At 28.8% G+C, this 18,953-nt stretch overlaps 3 pseudogenes; all 3 read left to right on the forward strand.

The window, feature by feature from the left end:
* Positions 1-2,570: 2,570 nt before the first annotated feature.
* Positions 2,571-7,107, forward strand: LOC114126605 (uncharacterized; annotated as a pseudogene).
* Positions 7,108-10,179: 3,072 nt separating this feature from the next.
* Positions 10,180-11,265, forward strand: LOC126553191 (uncharacterized; annotated as a pseudogene).
* Positions 11,266-13,144: 1,879 nt separating this feature from the next.
* LOC126553192 (uncharacterized) lies at positions 13,145-14,148 on the forward strand (annotated as a pseudogene).
* Positions 14,149-18,953: the final 4,805 nt, after the last annotated feature.

Consider the following 18,953-nt stretch of genomic DNA (forward strand, 5'->3'; position numbering starts at 1 on the left):
AGTTAAATATTTTAAGTACCTACCTAAATACAATGTACCTACTTATTTCTTTTCTTTTTTTACTCAGAAAGTTCATGTATATAAGTATACAGAGTTTCTAGCGGATACAGATGTGGAAAATAAAATGAAATGTTTACAAAATATTCAAAATGATGAGAATACAGTAACAAAAAGTCTATCGATGGATGATAAATCGAGCAATCTCATACAGTCTACATTACACAGAATTGGTACGGGAAATGAAATAATTACCAAAAAACAACTGGACTCAGCAATAATTAAATTTGTTGTTTAAGATACACAGCCAATTAATATTGTTGACAAGCCAGTATTTTTGAATTTAATTAGGTTGGGACTACCAAAACCTGTAACTGTTATGTGTTCAAAAACTTTAAAAACACGATTAAACTCTGCAGCTAATGAAATGGTAGATAATATTACTAAAACATTGTCAAATATTGAATATATATCAGAAACTGCAGATTGTTGGACCCAAGGTAAAAAATCTTACCTTGGCATAACAGCCCATTGGATTAATACAACAACGTTAGTTAGAGAAGGAGCATCATTAGCTTGCACAGTGATAAAAGGTCGGCATACTTTTGATCTAATAGCCAAAGAAATATATAATATCAACATAAAGTACAAAATTCAAAAAAGTAACTAGTACTACAACTGATAATGGTAGTAACTTCGTAAAAGCATTTAGAGTTTTTGGAATTGATAAAAATTATGAGGAAACTTATTCGATGAAGATCAGAATATGGATGAAGAAATAGAGCTAATTGATTTAACTGGTGTAATTGAAAATACTGAAGGTGGTGCAGAAAATGAATTTGCAAATGAAGTTAATTTATCTGCTCACAGACGATGTGTGAGTCATACTTTGAACTTGGCCGCTACTAATGATGTTGAAAAATGGTTTAATGAAAATGAAAAAAAGGCCGATGTTCTTCAACTCAAAAAGCTCTACAGAAAACTCTTTGCTAAGTTAACAAAACTTTGGTCAAAACAAAATCAGTCGACGATTGTGGCAGAAAAAATTCATGAAGTACTCAATATGTATTGAGAGTACCTAATAAAACAAGATGGAATTCCACATATGATGCATTACTTCAATTAAAAAAAAATTATTAATGGACCTGGTGGTTTAGAAAAATTGAACCAAGTTATGGATTTTAATACATTACCAAGAATATTAAATGAAGAAGTTGTATTCATAAATGAATTTGTGATATATTTGGACCAGTAGCAGAGTCCCTAGATTTCTTACAAGGTGAAAAAGCTATGTATATGGGATATCTTCTACCGACTTTACATGCTTTAGAGAGAAAATTAAAAGTAGACAATGTAAACCTATGACACATTGTACACTTCTATTAGAAGCTGTTTTAAGATCAATAAAAAAAGGTTTGTATAATTTAATTAGAAAGTTAAGTAAATTATTATTTTACAATTAGAGGATAATTTTTAATTTTAATAAATATTATTGTGTTACTGGTGTTTTAGATTTGACCACATATGGATGGAAAAAGAATTAGTAATTGCTGCATGTCTTATTCCAAGATTTAAATTACTTTGGCTGGAAGGTAATGACAAGTTGAATGCTGAATTATTTTTAAAAAACGAGTTTTCATGTTCTGAAAGTGAAATATCTGATGAACCATCAGATAGTGATTCTGATTCAAATAAAGATTTTTTTGTTTACCAACAAAAAGCTATTCCGATAAAATAGTAACTTCAGATCAAGAACTGTTAAATTTCTTAAATAACAAAAATATTGATTTAAAAAGTTTATTTGCATTTCCTAAAGTACTATCTAAATTCATTCAGTTTAATACAGGTTTACCATTTAGTGCACCTGTAGAAAGGTTGTTTAGTACTGGGGGAATGTAATAACATCAAAACGCCATAGATTGGGTGATGATATGTTTGAAAATTTAATTTTATTAAAAACAATAAGATGTTTAAGTTCAATAAAATTTACAAATAGTTTTCTTTTTTATGCATAAGTAATACGTATCTATAATTTATTATCTATATGACTATAATGTATTATAAATAAATATTTACCTACAGTTATATTTTATTTGATGTTATATAACATAAGGATGCAAGTTGTTTTTTGTTTTTTTTTATTCAATAAAGTTTTAAAAGCGGATCAAATTAAAATATGAATTATTTATTTATCATGTACCTATTTGCTGTTTTGTTTCAATAGTCTCAGTTGAACATATAAGGAATTACAATTGTATTTTTCAAATCAACCTAAATTAAAACTATCAATTAAAAAGATTTTTTCAAAAACTAAGGAGGTAGTTGACTTTTCTAAGGTGATCTGATCCCGTTTCTTAGCTGTGTGCATAGTGCCCTAGTATAGGTACACTTGATTTCATCACTAGGAAATCCTTATCAAAATGTAACTCAAATAATGTGTCAGGTATAAAAATATAATTCAGATACTTTATAAGTTGTGTATGCTCTTAATCTTAAGTCTAAATTGTATTTTTGTTTTTGGGTTGAGTTGTATATGTTTATAGGCTTTATTTATTTACTATTACAGTAGGTAGATGATTAATAAAAAAAAGAGTAAAAAAATAAATGAAAGCGTTCATTTTTTGAAAGAACGTGAACGTGAACGCGTTCGTTTGAAAAAACACGAACGTGAACGTGAACGAGTTCCTTTTTTAAGGACTGAACGTGAACGCGAACGAGTTCATTTTTTTAGTGAACGTTCCGAACACTGGTTAGCTATAATGGAAAATAATGTGAACGAAAAAGAAATTCCATTAATTACAGTGACAGTTGATGGCGCATGGTCGAAGAGATCTTATAAAAGTGGCTATAATGCTTTGTCTGGTGTGGTAAGTACATTCAGATATTCAAAAATATTTTTTAGTACTTTAACTATTTATATTTAGTTACGTAATACGTTACTGTTTAATTTATTATTTAGGCGTCTATCATCGGGTATAGGACCAAAAAAGTTCTTTTTATGGGTGTACAATGTACATAATAAACACTATTCAGTCTGCCAAAAAATGAAAATGGTGAAAAAGAATCACCATCGCATCAGTGTTTTAAAAATTGGGATGGGACTTCTACTGCCATGGAATCCGATATAATTGTCGAGGGATTCTGTCAAAGTGTAACTATGCATAATTTAATATATAATAAATTAATCGGAGATGGAGATTCCAGTGTAATGAAGAAACTAATACTTGCTAAACATTATAATATGTTGTATTGAGAAAGAAAATAATATGTTATTCAATATTTTAGATGCGCGATTACAAAGGCAATATTGCATAGAAAAGAAATGCCTTTGACGCATAATGAAAAAGTAATTCTTCTAAAAAAGATTTTAAATAGTCCGTTTCATGTATTTGGTAGCCATTCCGAATGTTCAAGGTAATTTATTTATAACCAAAATTTTCACTTATTAAAAATATTTTACTAAAGTTGTTATTTTTATTTAGTTATTTTTGCACTGGTCCAAAATAAAATAAAATTGATTTAGTTCCTCAAATGGAAACTTGCGGTTTATGGGCAGATATATCAGGAGCTAAAAATATTGTTGCCTATCATGCTCAAAGCTTTATTTATAATGTAAACAATAATGCTGTAGAAGGATTTAATAGCGTAGTAGCGAAATTTGTTGGTGGAAAGAGGTAAAAGTTTAAATTTAAAATTATTTATTTTTAAATTCAACATAAATTACATATCTATCTAAATAAAGTAACATAAAAAATATTTTGTATTTTAGGATCATACAGTGCAAGATGTAATGTTGTAGTTTCATTATTTAATTTTGGTCCAAAATATTTAAATAATTTTCATAAAAAAGTTACAAATATAAGTACTGGAGTATAAACTAAAAAATTCATAAACAAAATTAATAAAAACCAGCATAGTAGAGTTGGTCAACATTTAAATTTTGAAAAAGCCAAGTATAAATTATTTAATTTAAGTTGTAACTATATAGAGGTATCCTACAATAATATGGGGTGCAATAATATGTCTAATAATATAATATCCTGTAATACATAACTTAACACATTAAAAACAACAATACTTACTTTAGTAGTTCTAAAATATATCTTTTTTAATCTACCTGTTATTTAAATTAATAGAAAATTTTAGAAGAAAAAAAATGTATTGCTGGACCAAATGAAGATTATGGAGCTGTGAACATTGGAATAGGTGTAATTGATATGGCACTCGAAGAATACGATGCCAAAAAAAAATGCATTTTTAAAAAAAATAGACAAGATAGAAAGAAATACCATCGGACACACAAGAAAATGACGATTGGAAAAATTTTAGAAAACAACGACTCACGGCATCAAATTTTGGCAAAATATGTAAATTAAGACCTACTACTTCGCAAGCAAATACTGTAAAATATATTTTATATGATATTTTCCAAGGAAGTTCTTCTACTAGGTTTGTAGTTTATTTTTATTTTATTTATTTTATAAAAGTGTTGCGTGCCAGTATCAGATTTAAATCCAGATGGTTATTTTGAACGAAAGTTAAACTCAATAACTAAATATGTCTTTATTGCGTATAAATGAAATACATGTAACAAACAAAATAAGTGGCTGAGTGTCGTGAAAGTACTCAGTTGTTGATAGCTTTATAGGACTTATTAATCCTTTTATAAAAATATTCAGTGTTTGTTCTTTCAAAGTTTCGTGAATTACTTTTGCTTCTGATTCCTCTTTATTAAGTGTACACGCAGTACATAATTTATAATACAATTTTCTACTCTATGGCAATAATCATTGATGTCCTCATCATGACGCATTTTAATGGAATTTAATTGTATCTGCAAACTTGAAGCGGTTGTCGTATCTTCAAAAGCATCCGATAAATAACTCTTAATGTATACCCATTTATTAACATTTTTATATTTTATCATTTCTAATGCTCTACCGGATAACCTAGTTGTTATATATTTAACTAAAGTCGGTGCGCATTTTTCTTAAACCAAATTTACTGCCATATCACATGCATTTATGAACGGATAGATATCGCCTTCTCCCGTACACATAGGTATAAGCTTAAATGCTTCCTCTAATTTTATGGTAACCATTTTCTTTACACGCGGTTTTCTCCCGAACGTTAACTCAGTATGTTCAAAATCGTCCGTAACCTTGCTACGTGTAACCTTTTTATTGTCTAAACTTAAACTTCTCTCCAAGCTGTGTTTTATTTTCGCGCTTTTTGCGTTCACTTGGGCTTCTAAATAGACTAGGGCGTTCTTTCGGGCTTTCAGTAGGGCTAGGGCTTTTACTAGGGCTAGGACTTTTATTAGGGCTTCCCAAATCAATCAACTGTTGGGTTTTATTTAATACTTCTAAACTCAAATCTGGAGTTTCTAAAGACGTCTTATTCGACGGATTAGCTACTTCCAAAGGAGATGTACCTGTGTTCTCCATAAATTGCTTTCACACTCATTTGATACGTTTTATAATCAATTATAATAATATAACTCAATAATATATGCCCTTTAATAATTCTCAATAATAATCTCAAAAATTCACAATATGCCCTCAATAATAATTCTCAATAATAATCTCAATAATTCACAATATGCCCTCAATAATAATATAATAATTCAATAATAACTCAAATAACTCAATATGCCCTCAATCATAATATAATAACTCAATATTTCTCAATAATAATTCAAATAAATCAATTGCCCTTTAATAAAAAAAAAAAATTCTAAATAGTTTTTTTAAGACCTACTTAAATATATTCAGTTACTTAAATGATACTTCTTAGGTTTTATATTTTTGTAACATATATCCGTGTAATAATTTAATTAACTATTCACTCACAATAATGCGATGTTCGTTGATGTTGTCATCCTGTCTGATACTTTCTGCAAAATTGAATTGAATGGTCTTCTCTTCTGGAGTTATCAACGAGGTAGACTGCGCAATCTTCCTTGTTGATGGTAGCCTTTGACGGTTTGCCTCCTTGAAAAGTGAATCCTACCGACTGCGCCAAATTGTTGCGTGCCAGTATCAGATTTGAATCCAAATGGTTAATTTGAATGAAAGTTAAACTTAATAACGAAATATGTCTTTATTGCATATAAACAAAATACATGTAACAAATAAAATAAGTGGCTGAGTGACGTGAAAGTGCTCAGTTGTTGATAGCTTTGGTACATCTGCCGTTGCTGGTCTTCGGGCTCCCTTATATATTGTGGTGCGTCTCTTGTTTACGTCGTGTGGTCGCCTTCTGGGCGAAACCAGGTGTGCTTGTAGTTGTTGTTGCAAATTCGTACACGAATTTGATATGTGCAATAACATCTCAAATGCATCATTAGTGTACTGTAATTATTGGTGCGCTTACTATCCTGACACGTGTCATGGTCATAGTAGCATTCGCATTACCCTCGACACGAGGCATGGTCATACTAACTTAGCCTTGATGTCTCGTAGATATCTTATAGATATCTCATAGCCCATAACAATAGTAAGTGTATATATTACTATTTTTATAAAATGTTCTTCCAAGGTAAGGTATTGAAAATAAATCAGTTGCCCGAAATGCATTCCAAAAAACTATAAAGGAAAAAATCGAACCATCAGGATTGTTCATTCATAAAAGTAAGCAATATCTCGCAGCGAGTCCTGACGGGTTAATAGGCAACGACGGTATCATAGAAATAAAATTTCAGCCAAGCATAAAAGAATATACTCCAGTAGAAGCAGTAGATAAAAAAAAAATAAAGTACATGATATCCGATGGTAAAAAAGTGACTTTAAAAAAAACTGATAATCATTATTATCAACTAAATAATTACAGAGAGGAACTACTGTTATTTTGTTGTGTGGACTCCGAAAGATAATTATTATATGACTATTAAAATATACGTAGGATCTAAAATATAATAATTTATACCTTCAACTTATAAACGTCTTTATAGTAGACAAAATAAAAAAAGACGTTGAATTTTGGAATTCAAAAATCGAACCGTTTGTAACGACATTTTTCATGGATTCTTTATTCCCTGAAATAATTGATCCGAGATTTGACCGAGGACTACCAATTAGGTCCAGTATATCATTAAAGAAGCTGTCTTGATGAAATTCAAAAATATGATTTTCCATAATAAATATTTGTAATATAATAAGTCGATAACTATGTGTATTACCTGTCTTGTCAATACTACCTATTACGTGCTGTGGCGGTAATAAAATTATTAGTAAACTATTTTATGGATAAAACATAAAAATTACGCGTTCGGGGAACTCACGCACACTAATGATCAGTCACTACGCACATACTCACACAGTAAATCACAAAAATTATAGAATATTGCCTATATCCAACCCCTTGAAAACGGTCCACTTTCAACAGCCTTAATAATCTTTGGTAATTCAGAGATCCATACATTGTTTAAATAAAGTACTTTCTTTAATTTATCACCTAATGTCCTGTTAAAACGTTCAATTATAGAAGCCTTTTTATCGGTACCTGTACTATACATTGTTATGTTATATTTGTTTAGTATTTGCTTTAAATCTTTATTATAAGATTCTTTATACCTTTATCAACATGTATTTTGGTACATTATATTTAAATATTTGTGTAAATGCATTAGCAACTTCCAATCCAGTTTTTGTTTTTAAAGGAACTGATCATACATATTTAGAAAATGTATCTATTACATTAAGAATACATTTAAAACCATCATTAATTTTGTATAAAGTCTTATGATTATCTTCAGCTTTATTTGCATTGTGTTTATTTCTTAAACTGTAACTGGGATCGTCAGTTTTTGCTTTTGGTCTATAAAAACAGTACAAATCAGCTTGCCAAGTGTCATTTATACCTCTTTGTATAAAATGTCTTGTTTCAAAATGTTTTTTAGCCGGCTTAAATAATTCATAAACTTCTATAATTTCTGGTGATTTTGAGATATTGTTCTTATTTGTATTACATTTTCTACAAACTGATAATCTTCTATATTTATTATTCTTTTTAATAAATTCAGGAATACCCATGCTTCTAATTTAAGATTTACATTTTTTACAATAATCCATTTATTTAAGATATTATTATTAAATATTTTCTCTAATTGTATTATTGGCAAGATCATAAAAAAATTCTGTACCAGATACTAAGCAAATATAGCATATTGTGTTAGCAGGTACATCTTCATTAAAATCTGCATGTAAAACAATACTGGTTTTAGATCCAGAAATCTGTGATGGTTGCCTACTCATATTAATAACAAAAAATGGTCGAGTATCCTTAAATTGCTGTGGAGTTACATACATTAAAGATAAATCTCGATGTAATCTGTTATAAATGTTTTTATAGTCCATCAACATGTCATAAGCAATATTAAATTTTTCATTTTTAAAGTCTAAATTTAATAATTCTTCTAGATATATCATGCTATCAATATCCAACCAAATATTTTTCAGATTACACTTATTAAACTGTATTGGATCTCTTAATTGATTATATAATTTATCTGTCTGAAAAGTTACTATAGCAAACAAAGGATTATGTACATTTCTATACATATTTGTTGTATCTTTGGTGAGTGTTGTACCAGTAATATTTCTATTTTCAATACACTGCCATAATTTAAATATAAACATATATTCATTTTTTTGAGATAATGAAGTTGATTCGTTTATCAATTTAATTTTATTCATGTCATCATAAGCTACATATGGAATCCTAATATTAAATTCATCAAAAATAATTTTACCAGCACCTGGTAATTCATTCTTATCATTTTTTTCTCTAAATAAAGCATCATCATCTGAATGTCTTAAAAAACTTATTTCAAATCCACCTTTATAAACTGGATATTGTATATCTTTAAAAAATCCTACAGCACTAAAGTAACCACCGCCTGTAAATTTTGATTGAAATCCACAATTTATTAATAGTACCTTTAATCAAACTACATCTTCCAACATTATCAATTGTGTTTATTATTTTCAGTGGCGCCGAAGCCCATGTTTATGTATGGCAACTGCCATACATATAAAAATTTGGCTAGGGGGTGGGTCCTTGAAAATGAAAATTAATAGGAATAGGATCACAAATTATTAAGTAATAAATATTGCCCATTGAGTGTGTTATATTTTGTGGTATAATAATTCATAATAATTAAATAATACAAAATACAATCATTTATGGTAACAGTAACAACTAATAGTGCAGAAATCTGTATGTTAGTTACTCAGCAGTCTCCAGTTAATCATTAAGTTATATTTCCAATTTAATAATTCTGTTTAATGAACAGTTTAATTTATAAACTATTATTGAACGCTGTATATTTTTATTTATCATTTTTACTATTAATTTAACTTTGAAGCACGTTTATTTTATTATAAAAATATATATATTTTTTTTTTTTTTTTTTTTTTTTTTTTAACACCCGCGGCAACTTAGGCCATTGGGGATGGATTAGGTTTTTAATCGGTTATTACTGTAAGGTTGGGAACGGTAGGGAGAAACACGTGTGTGTGTTGTGGCAGAATTTCTAATGGGGCACCCGTAGGTTTCTGCCATGCCCCGGGGTGGGGGATGGCGGCACTTATTCTCCGGACACCGTGACTTGCCCGAAGAAAAATGCCACCCGGTGACCGCGGATCGAACCAGCGACCGGCTGCGCCGCAACCGACGCCTTAGACCACACGGCCACCTCGTCCCCCAAAATATTATATTATCTACATAGACATGGCAATATTATATAATATTGTGTTTTGTATGTTAATACTTAATACTGACTTATCGATTATTACTTGTACATTTTAGACGGAATAAAAATATAAATAGAAACCATAAACGAATATAATAGACATTCGCCGATTATCGACGACCACCCCACTACTATTAAAAGTAGGTATAATTTATTACAATATTACATTATTACCGTCCATCTATAATGTTATCAATAAATCAACAATAGTATCCAAAAATAGCCAGAGATTCCTATAGAAGTATAGACTATGATACAACACTAGTCACTATTTTATAACTGTCGTTGAAAATCAACTGTGCTTTCACTCCTCTAGTTTAATCTTAGACTTTTGTATAATAAGCCACATATTATTCAAAAAGACTGTGTCACTGTGACATAAAAAGTACAGATCAACCTTTAAAACTAATTTAATTAGTACCTAAAACATGAGTTCTGTTTGTAAATGTGATTGCGGTAAACTAAATTCATCAATGAACGATGTAAATTGGAGTCGACATATTAACGCATGTAAAGTTCGAAAAATTAAAAGAAACTCGCATGATATAAAATCGTTTTTTTCTGGAAACGAGAAAAAAAAGCAAATTGTTTCACCAATTTCCTGATGTAAAAAATAGTAAGTACCTACTTAATTTATTTAAATGTTTATTTTGTTTTAAGTTAAAGAGTTAAAAACACAGATATAGAATAAATAATTTTATATTATTATAGGTTAATTTTATTAATTAATAAATATAAATCTTTTAAATCGTTAGTACATTAATATGGCTATAATAGTTATTAGTTAATTATATACTATATATTATATCTCATACTACTTATTGTACTATAACATACCTATTGTTTTATTACACTAATTTATCCCATTAGGTACAATAGTACCTATTCATTTGGAATATTTAGACTATCTAGTATTTAAAGATAAATAGGCTATATAAGTTGTAAAAGAATATGTTGGTAAAAAATGTTCTGATGAAAATTATTTTCAAAAATATACTATATTTAATTCATATTTACAAACTAAAAGTATGTCTCCTAACTTGTATAACTGTATAATAAATTTTTATTTTTATACATTAACAAATGATAGGTACACATAGGTAGTGTTTTTATGATCAATTGTATTATTGGATACACAACTAGCTTTAATTTAGTATATATTTCCAGATCTTGTTGTTAAAAATGATTTAAATGAAGACCAAAGTATACTAGTTAATAAAGAATTTTTGGTTGAATGTGAATTTCAAAAAGACACTGAGATAAACTCAGATTTGAAAAATAAAGGTATTTATCTATGATATATCCATATTATACACCTTTTTATAATTAATATTCCTATTGGATATACAACTAACTTTAATTTAATACATATTTCCAGTTCTTGCTGATGTGGACAATGATTTAAACGAATATCACAGTCTACCAGTTAATAAAGAATCTTGGTTGAATGTGAATTTCAAAAAGACACTGAGATAAACTCAGATTTGAAAAATAAAGGTATATACCTACTTATTTTATTCTTTTTTTTTAAAGTACCTACCTATTTATATATTTTGAATATTAATGTTTTGTATCTTCGCATATTATTAGTTTTATAATAGATTATTGGTATATGCAACTGTCAGATAGTATTACTAACCCTTTTTTATTCATCATATGTGTATTGTTTTTTTAAAATTGATACTTAATTGTATTTGCTAGATAACAAAGCCCAATTAAATTTATTTTTCCCAAAAACTATTTACTTACCTAAATTTTTTGATAATAATTTTTATTTTAGATGAGATGGATATGGATATAATTAAAAATGATCCTGCAATTTTTGCTAAAATGTCTTTTTTGTCACCAGAAATTAAAGATTACATTTTAAAATTTGGTCCTAGTCAACCGTTACAAAATGATTTACCTAATAAAATATTTCCATGTGAAATTAACAAAGAAAAAATAAAAAGAAGTTTTAATGATAAACGTTATTATAGAATTTTATCTGATAAATCAAAATGTCATCGTGATTGGTTATCTTATTCAGTAGGCAAAAATAAAATATTTTGCATACATTGTATGCTTTTTGGAACTAATTTACATAGTAATTTGGAAAAATCATGGACCAAAGAAGGATTTAATAAATGGAAAAATTGTTCATTTGCTATTCAAAGACATGAATTAACTCCAGATCATGTAACATCATCTTTAAAGTTTAAGTTACGTTAAAAAAATGTGCCAATTTTACCTTTGATTGAAAATAATAGAAAAACTCAGATAGCAATGAATAGACACGTTTTATTAGAGCTTATAGACATTGTTATATACATGGCACGTCATAACTTAGCATTTCGCGGACATTTTGAGGATTGGTCTTCAAATTCCAAGGGTAATTTTTAAGACTTAGTTATGCTAATGTCTAAAAATTCAGGACCATTAGCGGAACACATAAACCGTATTCAACAAAATGGAAAACTTGAAACATCTTTTGTTTCATGGCAAAGACAAAATCAGCTGATAGAAGCTATTGCCGAAGATATATCATTTCAAGTACGATCATTTATTAAAGCTCTAAGAATGTTTAGTATATCAATTGATACTACATTTGATGCATCTCGTAAGGAACAAATATCATTTATAATACGGTAAATAAATACAATTATTATAACTAATATCAGTTCTCAGTTATGTTGTTTATTAGTATTTAATTTAATTTATGTTTTATAGATATGCTGATGAAGTTACTGGCGAGGTTCATGAAAGGCTATTAGCAGTAAAAGAATCACCAGTTACATCTGGAAAAAATTTATTTGATATTTTTGTAAACGTAATGGAAGCTGAAAATTTGAATTGGAAGGAAGAGTTTGTTGGTCAATCCTATGACGGAGCTAGTAACATGTGTCGTAATTATACAGATCTCCAAGCTTATATTAAAGCAGAAAACCCGCGAGCATTATTTGTTTAGTGTCACTCCCATCGCTTGGCTTTAGTAGTAAAACAAGCAGTATCTTGTAACTCTAACGCTGTTGATTTATTTGGGAATTTAGAAACTCTCTATGTGTTTCTTTGGTGTTCAAAAAAAAAAGAGCAGCGATTTTCAGAGAAATTCAAATTGAATGTAATAATATGGAAGGTAAAAAAAATCCGTTGCATGCTGTTCAGAGAGTTAGCACAACTCGATGGAGTTCTCATTCAGCAGCATTAAATGTAGTTTTAAAATTTCACAATGCGGTTTTAAAAACATTAAACCAAATTAAAGATACCGAAGGAACTGCTGATGTAGTAGTTGGTGCAAGTTGTAGTGGTTTGATATCATATCTTACATCTCAACGTTTTCTTCTAACAGCATTAGTATTTAAAACTATATTTGATATACTTGAACCTGTTACCCGCCAACTGCAATCACAAGACATGGATATGCTTATGACCACAAATATTTTAGATAATATTATTTGCCAAATTAAAGAACTTAGAAATGATTGTTCATTTAAAAGATTACTAAAAAGGACAGATGAGTTTGTTGAAAATAGTATTGTTGACTTTTTACCTCTTGTATCTAGTCGACTGAAACGTGTTCCAAGAAAATCAGGCATATAATATTTTCAAAATAAATATCATTTATTTTTATAATTATTAAGAAAGTATGTTTGTTCTAAATTACAAAGTATAATATTAATTTCAGGTGAACTATCTCGGGATGAAATTATATCATGTCCAATGAAAAAATTTAAAATTGATACATACAATGTCATAATGGATATTCTATTAACAGAATTAAGTGGACGTTTTGAAAGCACCAACATAGGACCCCTTAAAGACTTATCTCTTCTTTCATTTAGACGTATTCGAGAAGTTTAAACTAATCCACACATTGTACCTTGTGATGCCTTTGACGCTTTGTGTTCCATGTACACACTAATCGATAAAAACGCATTATTAACAGAATATATTGAATTTTGTAAAAATTTTACAGAAATAGAAAACAGTATTGTACTCCCTAAGTATTTTAACAAAAATGTAACAGTTGATTATGATTATTATTATTACTATTATCACTATACGCCGTATAGTGATAATAGTATGGAAGATGATTCTGTAAAAATTGTTAATCATAATATAGCAAGTACTAGGGAACTATTTAAGTTATTTTGTTTGGCTAAATTAGCTAATATTTTTCCAAATTTATACTTAGTTTTAAAACTATCTATAACATTATCTGTAACCAGCTGTAGTGTAGAGAGAACATTTTCTAAATTGAAACTTATAAAAACAAAGCTAAGAACAACTATGTCCCAAGATCGTCTCGAGAATTTGATGAAAATATCACGTGAGCAAGATATAATATTAATAATGAAAATGTAATTTTGTTATTTGCAGCTAAAAGTAGTGTTCTAACTAAATGTTTGATTTATTAAATTTATTAGTATATTATTTAATATTTATAATATTGTATATTATGTAATATAATATAAAAGGTTGCATTTTGTTTATATTTTGTATTTTATATTATCTTTAAATACTTATACATATTATTGTTGCAGGTAATTAAATGTGTTAATTATTATTTATGTATTGGTTGGGAAAGGGAGAAAGATAATTAGATATAAATAAAATTTGTGGCAAATTATTTGTAACAGGTTTCAAATTTGATTAGTAGGAAGGGGTCAGTTTTGGGAGGGGGGGTTGTTTAAGTTCCTTGCCATACATTCCATTTTGTACTTCGGCGCCACTGGTCCATGCTCAAAGTTATTGTTGTCTCTAAACTGTCCACACAACTCTGTAGCATTACATTTTATTTTTAAAAAATGTTCCTCATTTCTTAAGGATGAAACAGTGGCGGCTCGTGCTATAGGGCACACGGGCACGTGCCCCACCTAAAAAATTGAGAAGAAAGAAAAAAATGTATAATAAATTATTAAAATTAAAATTGAATAGGTATTTTTTCCATCATAATATAAGTTGGTATATTATCGAAAATTATCGACAAAAATGTTTTATCAAATACGAGTGCTCCTAGATACGATACATGCATACTAAATATACGCATTGGGCGGCGGGCACGGGAGGCCTCCTATTCGGCCAAAATGTACCCTTCCCTTTTCGGCCAGTGTCACTTTTCGGCCAACACTTACCTTACTCTTTTCGGCCAAAACTTACCGTTTACTTTTCGACCACTGTTCCTTTTTGGTCAGCACAGTTTTCTTTAAAATTTACAATTATAACAACTTATGAGTTATAATTATATCCAAAAATGTGATTTTTTAAAAAAAAATTATTACCTAATACTCGGTGAAAAAATTATAAAATAAAATAATGGGTAATACAATAAAATGTTAAAATACATTAGTCGAATAAAAATATAATAATAATTAAATATGCATCTAATACTTTGTTAAAAAAATTATAAAATAAAATAATTGATAATACAATAAACTGTTATAATACACAATTAGTCGAATAAAAATATAATTAAGTTTTATTTTTTATAGTTATATGATATTAGTTTGACAAATTTGTAACGACATATTTTATTTTTTTTATAGTCTTCAATGTAAGCTTCATTTCGTCGTTGCCGTTCCACATTTTTCGTATCCCGAGGTGTTTTTAAAATTTTATACTTCTTATTTTATATATACATCTGTTTGGACTTCATTTATGAGTACAGCTAACCAGTTCATTATGGGTGGAGTATGTTTATAAAAGCATTGATTAAAAAATGAGTGGAACGACTCGCAAGCATTGGTAGTTCTAACCAAACTTGCCGACGCAGCAGCCCAATATTGAGGTGGAAATAAGCTTTCCTCATTTATGAAATTGTCAGTTAGGTAATCACAATATTTTTTTAACCGTTCATCATCAGGACAGTCTGACATAAAATCATTAACAAAACATTCCGAAACTTCATGTGGGTCTAAAAATAATAATCCAAAAGTATGTCTAATCCATTGTCCTATTTCAGATGACATATTTTTATAATCCACGGATAATCTAAATTTTTGTACATTTCGCCACCAAGCTTGAGTCAAATGAAACCTACAATCCACTATTTCTACGTTAGGCCAAACAACTTCTACAGCTTTGTGAATTGCCATTTCAAAGTCAATTGTGACCCATTTTGGAGAAAATTGTATATTAAAATCATTTAACAGACTATTTATTTTATTAAAAGTATATACATAAGTTTCATAACTTTTGTTTAAGAATAAACAAAAAATTATAGGAATATAATGACCATTTTTAAGTATATGAATGGTAAACATTTGTGTAAAAAACCGAGGACAAAATTTAAATGTACCATCCATATATATTGTATCTATTTCAGATAGTAACTTTAAATTTGTGTTACAAGAAAATATAACCACATTTTTTTCTATATCATTTAATAATAAAAAAGGCTCACCTTCTTTTGTCACCGGTTTCATATCGTCTAAAGCTTTATGTACTCCAGCAAGGTCATCAGGATTAGCAGGAAGAATTTTCTTACGTTTTTCAAAAATATTTTTGCTTATTCTTTGAACGTCTATAATATTAGTATTCAATGCCGGAATTTTACATATTTCTTCTATGATAATTTTTTTTGGTCTATTGTGAAGATCCTCTTCAGCTTTTCTTTTACAAGCTGTATTAAGTATTTGACGATCAAAAATTCCTTGTATATGGATCATGGTTTATGTGTATTATATTCTTGCTTTCGGAACAAATTGTATTGTTTGATTTGTATATATTATAGCAGCACACTTACGATTAATGCATTTCCAACGAGTTGTGCCGTCCAATTTTGTATTAGCTTTTGAAAACTTGTAATTTTCAAAAATTAATAAACTTTTTCCCCGATTGCTTTCAATGAATTCGGCCATTATAAATTATTTTTATGTTTTTAAAATTTTAATTTAAAAAAATGTCTATCACTACTCGGTAGGTACTAAAAAGTAAAGGTACGTATGCTAGAACACTTTTATACTGAGTGTTTATAATTGTTTCATACAATGTGTGTATGTGTGTGTGTGTAACTGTGTGTCGTATTAAATTGATGCCAGCGATAACATATAATTGGTTTCCCATAATATTATATATATATATTAGATAAGATGGAAACGATAAGGTACAACATTTTGGCATTACTACTGTACTCTATGTCTATACTTTAGACACATCATTATAAGTTATAACTGATTGAATAGCGTTTACATTGTATTATGTCAAACAAGAAATAACGCTGGTTTATCTTTACTTCCAAAAAACCAACTATAAACGTAATTAAACTTACATTGAAGAGTGAGGACTACAAAAATAGTAAAATTTGCCAAACAAAAATTAATTTTTAATTTAACATATTATGTAATTAATATAATGTAACATTGTAAATTTTAAAGAAAACTGTGCTGGCCGAAAAGGAACAGTGGCAGAAAAGTAAACAGTAAATGTTGGCCGAAAAGGGAAGGGTACATTTTGGCCGAAATCGGTGACGCCCTATTAATTCGTGTCGAAAAGTGGGGGAAATCTAGTACTGTTGATCGGGTCATCGGGGCACAATTTCGTTGTGCCCGCCGGGCGTCACCGTTTTCGGCCAACGAAATTGTGCCCCGATGACCCGATCAACAGTACTAGATTTCCCCCACTTTTCGACACGAATTAATACGGCATTGCTGGGCACAATCGGATTGTGCCCGAATTCTATTTTTATTACGATTTACAAGATTTTGTCGGTCTTATCAATTATCGCCTTCGTATTGTGCCGTCTTCCGTGGAACAAAATTTATATTTTGAAAACATGATAATAAATAATAATTAATCATTATTTGTTCATTCTAATCATTCTGTTCAGTGTTGTTTATTTTATTAAAATTTTATAAATAAATACAAAATTTTACTTTTGTACTGCCATTTGTCGGTGCGCTTTTCTATAAGTTTGTAAAATTAGTATTTTTACCATTTAGTGTATAGTGGCAGTGTATTATAGTGATTAATACCTAATTTATTAATATTTTTTATTATTTTCATCATGGGTACATATGTTACGGTCGAGTAGTATTTACTGAGTATCAACTTTTCAAATTTATCTCTTGAGAAAAAGATTGAAATAAAAAAAGAAGGTAGGCCAATACCAAATTTAAATATAATACAAATTAAGAAAACAAAGTCTAGAGAATTAAAAGAAGTTTTAATAAAGACGTTTATTCAAAACATGATTGGTTATTGGTTGTTCTAAGACGTACCATTGTTTTGTTTTCCTTGTTACTTTTTTGTCGTACTTCAGGTGATAAAAATTGGTTACAAAACGGAATAAATGATTTAGCTCATTTGAACGATAAAATTAGTACACACATAAAATCAAGTTCACATATAAATGCGCATTTTATTTAAATCTTAAACTTTGGGTAAACAAGATATAAGGCAACAACTTTCAAATGCATTTAGGCTTAGTATACAAAAACATAATGAAACTGCAACTAACAACCGTTATATTTTATCTAAAATTATTGATTGTATTAATTTTTGTGGTGCATTTGAACTTGCTCTTCGAAGGCATAATGAGAAGTCAGATTCTGAAAATCCAGGAATATTTCGCGGACTTATTAATTTTAGTTCTGAATTGGATAATACTTTAAAATTACACCTTGAACAGTCTACAGTATTTAAAGGACTTTCTAAAATAATTCAAAACGAAATGTTGGAATGTATGCTATTTGTTATTCGACAAAATATTAAAAATGAAATAAAACATGCAGATTTCTTTTCTGTTATATCTGACAAAACAACAGATGTATCAGCACAATTTCAAATGTCCATAATATTTCGTTATATTTTATCCAATGGTACGCCAGTTGAGAGATTTTGGGGCTTTTTTAATCCATTTGGACATGATGCAAAGTCACTATCAGAGTGCATAAAATATAACTTAAAAGAAGTAACAGAGAACCACGACAAATTAATCTCGCAAAGTTATGACGGAGCTGCTGTGATGAGTGGTTGACTTTCCGGCGTTCAAAAACTCATAAAAGATGAATATAAAAATGCACATTTTGTCCATTGTTATGCCCACCAGTTAAATTTGATCTTAAGTCAAGCTACAATGCACAACCGTGATGTAAGAATTTTTTTTTTCCAACTTGACTGATATAACTAATTTTTTTTCTAATTCTCCGCAAAGAGTTGCCGTTTTGGATAGAGTTGTTAACCATAGAATCCCTCGATCAACGAATACTAGATGGAACTTTAA

The sequence above is a fragment of the Aphis gossypii genome, unplaced genomic scaffold (genome assembly GCF_020184175.1).
Source record: "Aphis gossypii isolate Hap1 unplaced genomic scaffold, ASM2018417v2 Contig00093, whole genome shotgun sequence".
NCBI classification, from domain to species: domain Eukaryota; kingdom Metazoa; phylum Arthropoda; class Insecta; order Hemiptera; family Aphididae; genus Aphis; species Aphis gossypii.